General features: G+C 36.1%; 1 pseudogene; it reads left to right on the top strand.

Annotated features, from left to right (window-relative positions):
* The first annotated feature begins 6756 nt into the window (after positions 1-6756).
* LOC116083696 lies at positions 6757-12124 on the top strand (annotated as a pseudogene).
* The last annotated feature ends 2003 nt before the right edge of the window (positions 12125-14127 follow it).

Consider the following 14127-nt stretch of genomic DNA (forward strand, 5'->3'; position numbering starts at 1 on the left):
TAATTCACTATTCAATGTTTTCCTAGTCTAGGGAACACAAAAGGTTTTTCTTAAGGTGTTATTCCAGTGTAACAAATAATTTTTAAAAGCCTTGGGCACCTGAAAAAATATATTTTATACTTCAATAACTTCTTTGCATTTACTTGTACCACCACTGAATTAACTCTAACCTCGGATTTTCTCAGCTCTTTATTTTTCTTTTGACCATGGTCAATATTACATCTTGCTTATCTTAATTTCTCTATCTCTGAATTAAATATGGATTTCACCACTACAGGCAGTATTTAAATCCATGTCCTTACTAACAGGTTTTATAAACTCTTGAGATTTTCACAATTACTTTTTGGATAAAATCTGAATTCCTTTATTATTGAAATCTTACAAATTCTCAAGACTTTTCCTTTAATCCCCAACTTTGACTACTCTCAAACTTCTTGTATCTTCTGCAATGTGGGCATGCCAACCCTCTCCACTCTTTACAAAGGCTAACATGTTTCCTTTACTTGCCAGCTTCTTTAGTATGTGCTAATTATGTGGCACTCTTCTGTATCATCATTGCTAAAATACTCTATTTCCGTGGATGTGTCAGCATGTATCTCAGTGTGTATATCTATCATTAGACTCTGAAGCACCAATGCTACATCTTATTACATCTTATGAACCCTGGGTATTAGCAGAGAATTGTTTAAAAACACTTAAATATTTATTCATGAGTTAAAGCATAAAGTACTGAACTTAAGTAATTGTTTATTTTTCATTTGTTTAACATACTAATGCTAAGACGATTTAGTAACGCTTAGGTATTTGCAATATTCTTTCTTTCTAGACTAGATATTCTAAGTAGTTCAGTTACTTAAAGAAAATTCAACAAAAGAAAATAAGATTAAAGAAACTAATTGTGTATACTTCTACCTTAGAGAAGTAGAAAAATCACCATAAATTCACATTTTCATATTCTGTGGAAATTTAAATGTCTAGGATTTCTACAATTATCTTTTAGTACTGAGACTACTGCTTTAATTCTTTGTCTAACACTTTGTAAATATTTTGCTTTTCTCTAAGTATTGAGAAAATTAATAGTTTGGACCCACCTAACATTTGTAAATGGCATACAGTTTGTTGAAAATACACCATAAAAGTAGAAGTGGTGATATTTCAGAAGATAATAGGTACCAGTGGGAAGATGGAAACAGAGATACGAGAAGGAAATAGGTGTCAGTAGTGACAAACATGAACCATATACATCACACACACACATGTGTATATATATATATATATATATATATATATATATATAGTCACAATGAAGCAAAATTTAAATCTATTGTTGAGAATTTTATATATTTTGTAACATACTTTGATCAGATCTACTCTCCACTTTGTCCCCTCCAATTGCTATATCAATTTCACCATTGTTCATACCAACTTCTTGTGCTTGATGTTTGAATGTTACTAATGCACTATCCAATGTGCTAACAGAGCACCTAATGTATTCATTTTGATAAAATCACTATGGCAAACATTGGACTGAGAGTAGGGACCCCCAATGGATACGTTAGGGCAGCGATTCTAGGAACTGAAGGGGTTTGCAACCTCTTAGGAAGAACAACATTAACAACCAACCAGATTCCCCTAAAGCTACCAGGGACCAAACCACCAAACAAAGAGTACACCGGGGCACCCATGACTCCAGGTGGATATGTAGCAGAGGATAGCCTTACCTGGCATCACTGGGAGGGGAGCCCCTTGGTCCTGTGTAGGCTTGATGACCCAGGATAGGGGAACTTTAGGGTGCTGAGGCAGGAGTGGGTAGGTGGGTGGGGGAAGAGAGGAGGGAGGGACTTGTGGAGGGGAAGCAGGGAACAGGGATAATATTCAAATGTAAATAAATGAGAAAAAAACCCCGCCATGTTCACTTAGTGTTTAGAATATGTCCATATGTTCATATGAATATGTATGGCCCTCCAGTGGAGCATGGGCAGCCTATTGGTCTGTTCCCTGAAGATAACTACTATTCGCCTTACCTCAGCAGCCATCCTTATCAAGGAGTAGGTCTTTTTGGGACTCCTGGAATTTTGGCTGCCTTGATCTCATGTTGATATATATATATAAGGAGTAATCCAGTTATAAGTTCATGTGAGCAATGCCTCATCTTTTCTGGAAAATGGTGTTTTGTGGCAGTATTCTTACTGTTATCTGACTCTGACATTATTTTGCCTCCACAGCCTGTAATGATCCCCAAAATTTAAAGAGATGGGGTATGATGTATATGTCAAATTTAAGGCTAAGCACTCCACAATTGAAATATATTTTTACATTTCAGGTTTTCAAGACAAATATTATAGCATATGTTAAATTGTAAATTATTTCAGTCATCTTCTACTATAAATATTTATTCTTCAGTATTTGACTCCAAATTGTTATGTTATCTATATGCTATTTCCTTAACTTACTATCATTTCTTTTTGTGAAATCAATAGAGATTTCAAATTATTATCTTTGGATTTTTACAGAAAATTTCTCCTTTTAGTACTAAATACTTTTTAAAGTACATCCATTTTCATTTTATGCATATGGAGCATATTGAGGAATTGGACAAAAGGATAGAATAATTCAACTCCTTAAGTCTCCTCTTGCATTAAACATCAATGTAAGAAGTAGAACTCAATCAATGGGTTAGTGAGTGAAGGATATAATCTAGACAATTAGATATGTAGAAAAGGTATTGAAAGAGAATAGCAAATGGCCTATAAATTGGGCCTGTGGAATAACCGAGAAATCTATACAGTTGCCTCTTAGATCATTACTCAGATTACTGAGTCATAAAGCACCCTGTCCTGAGGTAATCATGGATCATGAAGCTTCCAGTAAAATGTTCTGTCACCTGCAGTGTGGTTCTACCCTGTGTTTTGACAAATATGTACCATTAACACAAATCAGAGAAAAAATTCTACCTCTCTTCTGACTTAACTACCTCCCAAGTTAGGAAGTAATGTAGAAAGAGAACAAGAAGGAAAACATTAATGAAGGGGAAAAGTTATAAATAAAAGTACTTTTTCTGTAAAGGACCTTAAGAGAGCCTACCTGAGTTGGCCTTTAAAATTTATTCAACCTCTATTCATTTCCTATTCCCCATTCTTAGCACTTGCCTCAGCTGACCATCTTCCTTTATTTTATAAAAAAAATGGCTTCTACATACTTATAGTGTATGATCACTTTGGTCCTGTCAAAACACATTGTGATTGGCCTCTACAAATTCTATCTTTGTTTAAAAAAACATATGACAGTTCCTAAAGAACCATGCAAGAAACATGATTGACAATCCCTTCAGCCATACACTAGTAACCTCAATTCATTTAATGATGAAAGGCAATCAGTTCACCTGAATGTGACCAAGTTGGTTTGTTTTTACTTATGGGTTCCTTTCCTTCTTTTCCAACCTTTTATGTTTAAGTTCTTTTTCTTTGAGCTTTGTTTCAGATGCATAAGAAGGGTTCGATATTGAAATAGAAGAGTTTGTGTTTTCCTCATGGAATTAACATGATTATAGATAGTGAGTATCTTAAAACAAGAAGATAGCCGGGCAGTGGTGGCGCATGCCTTTAATCCCAGCACTTGGGAGGCAGAGGCAGGCAGATTTCTGAGTTCGAGGCCAGCCTGGAAAAAAAAAGAAGAAAAAGATAACAAGAAGATACCATTGGGACAAGTAATAAAGCTATGGTGATAAACCGTGGGGTTATAATGGTATGAAGAAACTCAGATATATGCAACAAAGAACAATAAGATCAACTTTCTACCACTATGATCTTTACTAATATATATTCCCTTTTTGTTTCTTATTATAAAATCTATAACAGAATATATACACATATTTCTCCTAGTAGTGTTTATCTGGCTTGACCTTCTCACTCTCTAGAATTCATCCATGCTCATTTAAACAGGTCTGAACATTGCTGTTTGAATATTGTTGATTTCTACTAAGACCTATTCAGATACAGATCTTGATGCTATGAAAGCATCTTGGACACCCTCTATCACTACAAAGCTCTGATACTACTCAGTTGTGATAAAACAATCTCATCACTATTTATGGATACTTAACTTAAGTGTTCTTTAGTATGGATTAAATAAAAACCTAGAAAATATCAGATAGTTGTATTTTTACCACTCTGAATTGTTGGATATCTGCATGTACTAAATGCTGAAGTATTTAATGTTCTGACTTTATTATTAGACATAAATAGTGTTACACATTTTGCTTAAATACAAAAGCTAACAATAACTATAAGATGTTTTAGCTAAATTTTCAAATCCAGATTCTTTCATTTTACTTTTAATGTATGGAATAATTTGTCTGTAATATCATATACATGTAGTAAATTGACTCCGTATTATATTTATTTGTACTAATAGATAAGCAAAACTCAAAAACTATGGGTCATATCTGCCCATGACAGTGATGAATGGGGCAGAAAACAAAATCCTGAACTTATACATTTCTAAATATTATTTACATAATATTGGAAACTAATTATAAGCTAGTCAAATATACGCTACATAGAAGTTAACATCTTGTCTGTATGCAAAAAGAAACTCATATGTATAGCATACCCTCAAATTTTTTCCCACCAACATCATTTAGACATCTGTATTTATATTGTACACTAGCAATTCTTTGATATTTTAAGATTAAAATTTTCAATCTGTCAGGATCTAGTCTTAATTAAAAATTTGAAAGAGATGAAGAATATACTAGAAAAGACATGAAAGAACAGAGTTTTGCTTATAAGATAATTACATGTGATCAAAGTTCCCTGTACAAAGAAAATCCAACTCCAAAGGAAGAGGCAGAAGGGATAAGACATAAGTTTGTTACACTTATCAAGAGAATACACAGAACTTGGTATATTATCTAGACTCATTTCTGTTTTACGAACATATAACTTTCAGATCTGATGCTTTTCAATGCAAGTTTCAAATAAAAAACCATGATGATGTAAATTAAATTAAATTGTATCTGATATAGCTACATCAGTTTTTATGTCAGAGTATAAAATTGCATTAGTAGAATGTAGTAGCTGTATCTCTGTATATATTTATTGTCTCACTTAAAAGATTTTCTTTTTCTGGAGTCTACAAATCACCTAAGATTTGTTAGTCAAACTCAAAGTACTGAATCATCAGTTCCACAGAAAGGACCTACTGCAATGTTCTCTTGGGTCACTATTAATTTGTCTTAAATGGTCATTCCCTGTGTACATAAACCATTATAAAAAGATGGTACCCTCAGACTGCCCACTATGGACATAGAGTGTCACATTCCAAATAGACCTCTGAAAATACAAACACACTAGTATGAACACTGAATTGGTGTTTGGTGTAGAAAATAAAAGCCATCTGGGTTCTTTCCAGTTTCTAGCTACTATGGTTAAGGCTACTATGAACATAGTGGAGCATGTGTCCTTATTACATATTGGAGCATCTTTTGGGTATATGTCCAGGAGTGATACTGCTGGGTCCTCCAGTATTACTATGTGCAGTTTTCTGAGGAACCACCAAAATGATTTCCAGAGTGCTTGTACAACTCTGGAATTCCAGCAGCAATGAAGGAGTGTTCCTCTTTCTCTACAACCTGCCCAGCATCTGTTGTCATCTGATTTTTTTTGATCTTAGCCATTCTGACTAGTGTGTGGTGGAATCTCAGGGTTGTTTTGATTTGCATTTCCCTGATGCCCAGATGTCCCTCAACAGAGGAATGGATACAGAAAATGTGGTATATTTACACAATGGAGTACTACTCAGCTATTAAAAACAATGAATTTATGAAATTCTTAGGGAAATGGATGGAACTAGAAAATATCATCCTGAGTGAGGTAACCCAATCACAAAAGAACACACATGGTATGTACTCACTGATAAGTGGATATTAACCCAGAAGCTTGAAATGCCAAGATAAAATTCACAAACCACAAGAAACTCAAGAAGAAAGACCAAAGCGTAGGTACTTCAATACTTCTTAGAAAAAGGAACAAAATTTCCATGGAAGGAGTTGCAGAGACAATGTGTGGAGTAGACACTGAAGGAAGGAAAATCCAGAGACTGCCCCACCTAGAGATCCTTCCCATATAAAATCACCTAACCCAGACACCATTGTAGATGCCAGCAAGTGCTGACTGACAGGAGACTGATATAGCTGTCTCCTGAGAGGCTCTGCAAGTGCCCGACTAATACAGAAGTAGAAGTTCACAGCCATCCATTGGACTGATCACAGGGTCCCCAGTGAAGGAGCTAGAGAAAGGGCCCAAGGAGCTGAAGGGATTTGAAGCCCCACAGGAGGAACAACAATATGAACTAACCTCCAGAGCTCCCAGGGACTAAACAACCAACCAAAGAGTACACATGGTGAGACTCATGGCTCTAACTGCATATGTATAGTAGAGGATGGCCTAGTTGGTCATCAATGGGAAGAGAGGCCCTTGGTCCTGTGAAAGGTCTGTGCTCCAGTGGAGGGGAATGCCAGGGCCAGGAAGTAGGATAAGGTGGGTTTGTGAGCAGGTGGATGGGAGAGGGAACAGGAGTTTTTTTTCAGAGGGGAAACCAGGAAAGGGGTTATCATTTGAAATGTAAATAAAGAAAGCATCTAATTTTAAAAAAGTAATAAAAAAAGAAAGAAAAGAAAAGAAAAGCCACTTTTTCTGCCTGGGATTTCTTACCGTTTACTCAAACTGATGAGTCAACTCGGCTGTCCTGAGTCCCATGTCAGGTTCTTCTAGAGCCCCCACTGTGAAGAAGGTGGCTCACCAGCTCCAGCTAGAAGCTGTGCTCAACCTCATGAAGGTTTTCCAGGCAGCTGCAGACTTCAAACATTTCTGTCTGCAGAATGCTCAACATGACCCTCTGCTGACTGGAGTGTCTTCAAGTACAAATCCCTTCAGACATCTATCTTCATTGTATGGCATTCATAATTTAAAAATTAGAACAGATCACAGAGTACATTCTGAGTCTACAATGTTTCAGTCTTGTATATAGGTGACAATACAGGGGTGCATGTTTATGTCTATCAACAGCCACTTTTAAAGTGACAAGTACCTTTTTATATAAAACAGATTCTCATTTTCATAAATTTTCAGCAGTCCTAAAATTCTGAGTACTGACTTTCTGCAAAGTTCTTTCAGTAAAGGTGTGTTTGAGTTGTGGGAGTCTTATACTCATCCTTTCATGTAGAAGTTAGGTCTGGTCCTGTCTCCCAGATCCATGATCCCAGATATAAGACTCAAACTCAACATATATTTACAAATACGTTAGCTGTATTGCTAGGCTCTACTCCCAAGAGATCAAAACGTACATAATCCAGTCATTTTAACTTATATTTTGCTATGTGCCTAGTTACTGATACTCATGTACCATGTACTCACCTGCTCACACTCTCTGGGGGAATTTCCTGCCTAGCTCTATTCCAGAAACCTTTCTTCCTAAGGGCTGTCCCACCTCCAATTTAACTCTTTTTATGTAGGCACAGGTTTTTAAATTAATGGGTGATACATACATGCAACATAATGAATATTCTCTCTACACTCTCATCATAATCTTCCTCCTATTCTGCCCTCAGCAAGGCTGCCTCAAGTGTTATTCACTAAATTATCTAGTAGTCCATATAGTTAACCTCTCCATTCTAGCCACAGATTTAATGCCTATACTTTGTGTTTAGATGATGTATCTTTTTGAACTTTTTTTTTGTTTCAGCCTATTAGACTCTTTCTGGTGCTTATGGGAATATAAAAATAGAGCAACTATCTAAAGAAAATTACAAGATCTGCCTAAAAAGAATTCCCCAAATGTAAGTGAGATTTTATGTTAATGCAGACAAGAGAATAAAAGCTGAATTTCAATCATTATATCACATTACATTTGTTTTCTTTTAGTATCAAATGCACTAAAATATTTGCTTCACTAAATACATACACAGAAGTCAAGTAAATTCAGTGAAATTTTTAAATTTTCAGTTGTAATGTGGATACTGAGGTGAATGGCATTAAAATTATCTTTGATAAGCTCTTCCAATAAATAAAACCAAAAAGCAAAAGTAATTAGAAAAATAATATAAAGCCCAACTGATTTAAAATGATTAATGTTGTTAATGTAAAGGACAAATATCAGAAGGATGAAGTACTGAAAAAGGTACATATGTGTAGAGTGAGTGTGTAGAGAACCCAAGAAACTAGAGAGAAGCTCATGACAGGGAAAGAAAGATTGCATACAGTAGAAGAATATTAAAAAAAAACTTGTGATACTAAAACAGGAAGGGGGTGTGAAGGGGTGAAAATGTTTCAGGGATGATAGATAGGTAAACAGGGAAAAGAAGGATTTGGAGAGTAGGGTCAGTCTGGACCAATAAAAAAATGAAAAGATAATATCAACCTACCAGTCAAGAGATACCCATTGGAGAAGGAATGACAAGTCTGCTATCAGGATGGCTAAGTGCTTTTTGTTTGGATTTGATGCATGCTTCACAGGAGGAGATTCACTTTAGGTACTTTAAACCTCATCAAAACCCCAGGGCTGGCAGGTCAAGAGCTCTAATGAGGAAGCTATTGCTTGCTACTGCTTTACTAAGTAGACATGATATACCTTTCAAAATCCATTCTGAATAACTAGAATATTCATACCCATAGACTAATGCTACTCCCATCTTTGGTTAGAGAAGGATCTTTTTGCAGTGGCCAGAAATGACTTATGAGACTAAATACTGGTCAAAGTATTGAGAAAAGTACATGTTTACTGTCCATCTACAAATAGGACACCTCCAAAGCTGAGGGTCATCATGGAACAAAGGGTAAAAGAATGTAAATGCTGGAGAAAAGGAATAAGCATTGTGGAATACTGAAATCAGGGCATAGCACAGCTGTTATACTCTTGAACTTTCACCAGCTGTAGTGATCTGTGTAAGATCATCACAGGATTAGACCAGTAAATACACTGTCATGGAAGGGAGAGTGTTCATGCTTCCCCGCTCTCCAGAATTTATACACACGTAACAGTTGATGGGGGGAAAGGAAGACACCACTTACAGTAGTGTAGCCACTGATAAATTGCACATGATCCTGTAAACTCACATTTATGCTCCTGCAAACAACTTTAATTGGTTGAACTCATTGGTTAACTAAAAAAACTATAAATAAGGCAATGTCTATATAAAAACAGAAAGGGGAATAACTTGAGTTGCATTGTGACAAGAGAAGGTAATTGTGGTGTACATAAATGAAATATATTGTGTAACTATTTAAAAAGTCACAATGAGACTCCTCATTATAAATCTATTATATGATATTTATACTACTTTGCATCCTTCCTCAAAATAATTCTTATCCAGAAGTCTTCAATAATGTTCTTCATTCTAGGTGTTTTAGGTGGAACCTGAATTCTTGAACAGAAAATCCGATTTCAAATTCTGAAACTGATCTCAGCTGAATTATTAAGTACTTGCCTTCAGTAAAAATTGGTAATAAAAGTGTGTAGATCAGAGGATACTTTATTTCCTTTAGAAATAAACTTTGCATAAAAGAAGGAATGGTATACCTTTTCCACTGTTCAACATGTTTGTTAACATAATGACAATGAAAGTGCCAAAATACATCTCACAAACACAGGAACAAAGAGAATACTCACCACAAGAAACTCTGATTATGAAGTTTGAAGGACAGATTGTGACCTAGGTGTGGCATGACTAGAGAGGGATAATGCATGTTCTAGCTGAATTAAGGATAAAGACACCATTGTACAAGATCTCGGTCAATGGGTCAGACATATTTAGGAGGGATGTGTCTGTACAACTTGTGTTTTGAGCTTGATAGTCAAGGTTGTTAATTTTTGGAATTGTATTAAATATGTGGAAAGGATTGCAAACAAATCCTAAAAACAATGTTCCAAACTGTTTAATTATTTGCAGACAATTTAATGTAAAAACACAGTCACAAGGTGAAAAATAATTTCTATTTTTATTAATAAGTAAAAGATGCTCAAACAATAAGCCTTTCTTTTGCTAAAGCAAGGATCCACACTGTGACAGTACTAGGGTTGCCCTCAAGCCAAATGAGCCATGGGGCTCCTCTCTTGCTCTTAGTATGCAGCTTCAATTCTTTTTGACTCCAAATAGAAAGAACATAGCCTCTAAGGATTCTACACTTTAAGCATACTACACTTTAGATTTAATAGAAATTAAGAAAAAGAGAAAAGATAGAAGAAGACCCTAAGGGGCTACTTTTGTTCTAGGACAGTTGGTTGCTATGTGCATTTAACTCACAGAATCTTTTAATTTGAATAGATTGTGGAGGTCAGTAAGTCCAACCTCTCTAAGTGTATGACACTTCAATAAAATCGCCTATAAATGGTAATTTCATCTTGCTTGGCTACCTCTGGTAATAAAAACACACTAATTAGTGAGGAAGCTGGAGCCAGATGATTATTCTAAATCTGTGGTATATATAAAGTCATTATACTATAGTATTCCTATTCTGATTTAGCCTAGCCATAAAAATATAAATGTAAAACACAAGCACTCATCTGTCCTGGTATTTCTCATACAAAGCTTCAGTATATCAAAGTTGTGATAGTCTTCTCATTTTCAAAAGTTGCATGGTTCTTTTAAGTCTATCTTTCAAGAACAATAGTGGTCATTTGTAGGAGACTATGTCAGTGATAGCAGACATAGAATACACCAGGAAAGTGGTTCTGTCCTGCATTTACTTTGAAATACTCTTAAGTCTTAAAAAGCAGGGAAGAAAGTACCTGCCCAGTACCATCACACAACTGAGTATTTGCACCAGAATTTCATGAGACACATTTTTTCTATAGAGGCTAGGATAAATGCTCATTTATTTGGTTAATGAAATATTTATCTTCACTACCTTGCATTTTCAAAGAAAATAATTTAAATTCAAGAGAGGGATAGGAGAATATTACAGTAATAACAACTATTACAGAAATATTCTTTATCTACATAGCCACGATAGATGTTGAAACAATTCACCAATAATCAAATTTTTCCTTAACAGATAGTGAAACAATTAGTAAAACTCAAAACAATGCAATTTGAATAAAAACTATTCAACATAGAATATAAGAAACAATAAATTTCCGTATTTTCTGGATTTGGGGCTAGGATTAAGCCATAAGTCACCATGAATATCCTTGTTTTCTATAATTTATAATTGCAGTGCATTTTCAATCAGTGATATATTAATGAACAAATCATGCATGAATATGACAACTTTTGCTCGAATTGAAACATCAAAGCTGCAATAAAATCTACATAGGTGTGCTGTCTTATTGAGTGTAAACCATGAAAGAATCTAGAGTAGTCTGATAAAACAGAACCTCAACTGGGAAGATGACTCCATAAGAACTGGCTATAGGGGATTTTTTATTAGATATTTTCTTTATTTACATGTAAATTTCTCCTTTCCCAGGTTCCCCTCCAAAAATCAAACAAAGAAATAAACAAAAACAACAAGAACAAACCCCTATTGTCTACACCCTCCCGATGCCTGCCACCACACCCTTTCCCACTTATTGGCCCTGGCATTCCCCTACACTGGGGCACAGAACCTTCACAGGGCCGAGGTCCTCTACTCCTATTGATGATTGAATCTGTAATCCTCTACTATACATGTACTGCCAGAACATTCAGACCCCTCCATGTGCAGTCCTTAGTTGGTGGTTGAGAACTTGGGAGCTCTGAGAGTGCTAGTTAGTTCATATTGTTGGTCATCCTAAGGGGCTGCAAACCCTTCAGCTCCTTTGGTCCTTTCTTTAACTCCTTAATTGGGGAACGTGTACTCAGTTCAAAGGATGGCTGTGAGGCTCTATATCTGCATTAGTCAGGTACTGTCAGAGCCTCTCAGGAGATAGCTATATTTAGGTTGGCTTGTCCTTCCTTCAGTCTCTGCTCCATAGTTAATCTCTGCAATTTCTTCCGTGGGTATTCGGTTCCCCCTTTTAAGAAGGAATGAAATGCCCACCTTTTGGTCTTCCTTCTTCTTGAGTTTCTTGTGGTTTGTGGGTTGTTCTTACACTATTCCAAACTTCTGGGCTAATAACCACTTAGAGTGCATACCGTGTTTGCTCTTTTGTGATTGGGTTACCTCACTCAGGATGATATTCTCCAGATCCATCCATTTCCTTAAGAATTTCATAAATTTATTGTTTTTAATAGCTGAGAAGTACTCCAATGTGTAGATGTACCACAATTTCTGTATCCACTCCTCTGTTGAGGGACATCTGGGTTGTTTCCAGGTTCTGGCTATTATAAATAAGGCTGCTATGAACATGGTGGAGCATGTGTCTTTACTACATGTTGGAGCATCATTTGGGGTATATGCACAGGAGTGCTATAGCTGGGTACTCTGGTAGAATTATGTCCAATTTCTGGAGGAACAGACAAACTGATTTCCAGAGTGGTTGTACCAGTTTGCAAACCCACCAATAATGAAGCAATGTTCCTCTTTCTCCACAACTTCTCCAGAATCTACTGTCCCTGAGTCTTTTATCCTAGTCAATCTGACTGGTGTGAGGTTGTATCTCAGGGTTGTTTTGATTTGCATTTCCCTGATGACTAAGGATGTTGAACATTTCTTTAGGTGCTTCTCAGCCATTCGGTGTTCCTCAAATGAGAATTCTTTGTTTAGCTCTGTACCCCATTTTTAAAAAGGGTTATTTGGTTCTCTGGAGTCTAACTTCTTGAGTTTTTTGTATACATTGGATATTCGCCCTCTATCAGATATAGGGTAGGTAAAGATCTCTTCCCAATTTGTTGGTTGCCATTTTGTCCTATTGAGAGTGTCTTTTGTCTTACAGAAGCTTTACAACTTCATGAGGTCCCATTTGTCAATTCTTGAATTCTTGATCTTAGAGCAGAAGCTATTGCCATTCTCTTCAGGAATTTTTCCCCTGTGCCTATTTGCTCGAGGTTCTTCCCCACTTTCTCTTCTATTAGTTTCAATGTATCTGCTTTGATGTGGAGGTCCCTGATACACTTGGACTTGAGTTTTGTACAAGGAGAAAGGAATGGATCGATTTGCATTTTTCTACATGTTAACCACCAGTTGAGTCAGCACCATCTGTTGAAAATGCTGTCTTTTTTCCACTGGATGGTTATAGCTCCTTTGTCAAAGATTAAGTGACCATAGGTGTGTGGTTTCATTTCTGGGTCTTCAATTCAGTTCCATTGATCTACCTGCCTGTCACTGTACCAATACCATGCAGTTTTTATCACAATTGGTCTGTAGTACAGCTTAAGGTCCGGGATTGTGATTCTACCAGAGGTTCCTTTATTGTTGAGAATAGTTTTGCTATCCTGGGTCTTTTGTTGTTCCAGATGAATCTGCACATTACTCTTTCTAAGTCTGTGAAGAATTGAATTGGAATTTTGATGGGGATTGCATTGAATTTGTAGATTGCCTTCAGTAAGACAGCCATTTTTACTATATTAATCTTGCCAATCCATGAGCATTGGAGATCTTTCCATCTTCTGAGATTTTCTTCAATTTCCTTCTTCAGAGATTTGAAGTTCTTGTCAAACAGATCTTTTACTTGCTTACTTAGAGTCACACCAAGGTATTTTGTATCATTTGTAACTATTGTGAAGGGTGTTGTTTCCCCAATTTCTTTCTCTGCCTGTTAATCCTTTGTGTATAGGAAGGCCTCTGATTTGCTTGAGTTAATTTTATATCCAGCTACTTTGCTGAAGTTGTTTATCAGGTTTAGGAGCTCTCTGGTGGAATTTTTGGGGTCACTTAAGTATACTATCATATCATCAGCAAATAGTGATAATTTGACTTCTTCCTTTCCAATTCGTATCCTTTTGATCTCCTTTTGTTGTCTAATTGCTATGGCTAGGACTTCAAGTACAATATTGAATAGGTAGGGAGAGATTGGGCAGCTTTGTCTAGTCCCTGATTTTAGTTAGATTGCTTCAAGTTTCTCTCCATTTAGTTTGATGTTGCCTACTGGTTTTCTGTATATTGCTTTTACTATGTTCAAATATGAGCCTTGAATTCCTGATCTTTCCAAGACTTTTATCATGAAGGGATGATGGATTTTGTCAAATGCTTTCTCGGCATCTAGTGAGAT

The sequence above is a fragment of the Mastomys coucha genome, unplaced genomic scaffold (assembly GCF_008632895.1).
Source record: "Mastomys coucha isolate ucsf_1 unplaced genomic scaffold, UCSF_Mcou_1 pScaffold8, whole genome shotgun sequence".
Taxonomy (NCBI): domain Eukaryota; kingdom Metazoa; phylum Chordata; class Mammalia; order Rodentia; family Muridae; genus Mastomys; species Mastomys coucha.